Source organism: Octopus bimaculoides, chromosome 8, assembly GCF_001194135.2.
Source record: "Octopus bimaculoides isolate UCB-OBI-ISO-001 chromosome 8, ASM119413v2, whole genome shotgun sequence".
NCBI lineage: Eukaryota > Metazoa > Mollusca > Cephalopoda > Octopoda > Octopodidae > Octopus > Octopus bimaculoides.
In genome coordinates this window covers 72,500,021-72,502,758 of record NC_068988.1, presented here as the reverse complement: position 1 = coordinate 72,502,758, position 2,738 = coordinate 72,500,021, and the positions used below count along the sequence as shown (strand labels likewise).

The following is a 2,738-nucleotide window of genomic DNA, read 5'->3' as shown; positions in this document are numbered from 1 at the left end:
TACTCGTGAAATTAACGTGCAAGTGGCTGAGCACTCCACAGACACGTCTACCCTTAACGTAGTTCTCGGGGATATTCAGCGTGACACAGTGTGACAAGGCTGACCCTTTGAATTACAGGCACAACAAAAACAGGAAGTAAGAGTGAGAGAAAGTTGTGGTGTAAGAGTACAGCAGGGTTCACCACCATCCCCTGCCGGAGCCTCGTGGAGCTTTAGGTGTTTTCGCTCAATAAACACTCACAACGCCTTGTCTGGGAATCGAAACCGCGATCCTATGACAGCGAGTCCGCCACCCTAACCACTGGGCCATTGCGCCTCCACACATACATACATACATACATACAAACATACATACAACTTGCTGTGTATGAGGGGAAGCGTAGTACCCATGGTTTCCGCAGGCCCTCTTAGACTGGAAAGGTTGAGGCTATTAATGTTTCTCTTGATCGAATATAAGTTAACACCTACAGGAAGGACATAAGTAAACGTTCTGTGACGGAAGGACTTTACGAATTGGATTTAACGAGGGTATTGAAAGTAGGAGAGGGGAGTGAGTCAGGAGTGCCTGAGTGGAAGAGGAATGAACAAGGGAGGAGCAGGGGTATTATACAGGGTGTTCGGGATAAATTTGACAGTTTTTGTGTCCTGTTTTTTTTCAGTAAGAGCTTCATGTGTTGATGAACGGTCAACGGCTATAGTTGAGAAAAAGGTAACTAATACGAAGGACTGAAAGCCATCTGAATGCTGGAAAAGAGTTAACTGCGTCATAAGCTATCGACGTGCCATGTATCTACATGATTGCTGCTCAATACCCTGTAGACACTGTAAGATGTGACATGGACAGCTGCATCGGAGACTACGAAGCCGTTGCCAACAGGAAAGGATGTACCAGATGTTCTGATTGCATCCACAGACCGGAACACCTCCAATAACTGCAGGGCAAGGTGATGGAAAATCCAAGTAAAGAAATCCGGGTTTTGGCGAGAGAGATGTGTGTTGGAGTCGCCACCATGAACCTGGCCCTGAATGAGGACCTTAGCTTACCACTCGTACAAACGGTGCAAGAGGCAAATTCTGACAACCAAGGCGAAGGAGAACCGCTTGATGGAGGCAAAGAAGCTCCTAAACAAGCTGAGGCATCTTGTTGAGCCGGAGATAACCTGGTTCTTCGCAGAGGAAAAATTCTGTCAGGACCAGTTGCGCAACACCCAGAACAGCTGGTGGTTTACCTGCACTACATGTGATGTCCCATGTATCATGTTAACTAAGTTCCTCCAAATTGTGATCGTCTTTGGATGAGTCTCCAGTGAGGGTGACATCATGCCGCTACACAACTTTGCACCGGGTTTTAGGCTAAAATCAGGCTTCGTGGAGCTGCAGAAAATTGTGATTAGTCCCTTGCTGGAGGGAGTTGCTACTGGAAGGCCATATGTGTGACAGCATGGTTTGGCTCCATATCACATCTCCGGAAACAGTCAGAAGTGGTTGTCAGAGAATTTCTGTTACTTCATCAACCCCAATTTCTGGCTTCCTAATGTTCCTGATTGTAATCCCATGAATTATTATGTATGGGATGCAGTTGAGAAAGACACCAACCATTCTGCCTGCAAGACCAAGGCTAAACTGGTGGCCAAGATAAAAAAGGTGTTCAAAGATCTTTCAAGGCACACATCAAGTTTCGGAGTCATCTTGAGACCGTGGTACTACTTTCAATACTCTGTTCTCTCTCAACCATAATCCAGTTGATATGTTTTGATTTTTTAAAATACATTTATTTTTTAATGGAATAACGTGTTTTCTTTACTTCTAATGCAAACTGTCAAATTTAGCCCCAACACCTTGTAATAGCAATAAAAAAGGCAGAGGTAAGAGACATGTATATGAATTAGAATGTCGATCAGCCGGGTGGTCATTTTCTAGATACTGTCTTGAATGGGAATGCATGCAGTAGCAGCACCATCTCATATGTAAGAGCAATACTCAATTGTGGGACTCATGAGCTTTGTATGTATGTCATTACTCAAGTCTTATTTCAAGATTTCTTGCCAATAGAGAAAGAGTCAGTTTTTAACCAAGATCCAAGGCTCCTTTATTGGAAATTCAACAACATCAACAGGGTATTTTTGTATGTATGTATGTATGTATGTATGTATGTATGTATGTATGCATGTATGTATATGTACAGCTTTGTGTTTTGTTTTATGTATGTTTTCTCATACATATAATTGCATGTCTAGAATGCTCATAAATACTTAAATGATAAACTGGAAAGTTTTACAGATTCTTATAGTTTCAGTGATGTATGTATGTATGTATGTATGTATACATGCGTGTATGTATGGGCTTCACATGAGCATCCTAATCCTGAAGAGATGGACCAGTCGTTGGATTATGGTTCTAGTTATGTTAAGGACGTGCTTTCACCTGTAGAGATTTTCTTAGATAAGAGCTGTAAGTGAAGAGACAGAAATGAATGGTACTTGTAAATTCAAAGGGCTTCCCTTGTCACACACTGTTCACATCTGATATGTGTGTGTGTGTGTGTGTGTGTGTGTGCGTGCGTATGTGTGGATGCGTGTATGTATGTATATATCTATGTTTGTATGCCTGTTTGTATATCTGTCAGTCTGTCAGTATGCATATATGTTTGCAGGTATGTATATATGTGTTTGTATGCATGTCTGTCTGTCTGTATGTACGTACGCATGTCTGTCTGTCTGTCTGTCTGTCTGTCTGTC

General features: G+C 42.3%; 1 protein-coding gene across 2 annotated transcripts in view; it reads left to right on the top strand.

Annotated features, from left to right (window-relative positions):
* Nucleotides 1-2,738, top strand: part of LOC106872647 (integrin beta-3) — an 82,904-nt gene that overhangs the window by 1,003 nt on the left and 79,163 nt on the right. The window lies entirely within an intron of this gene.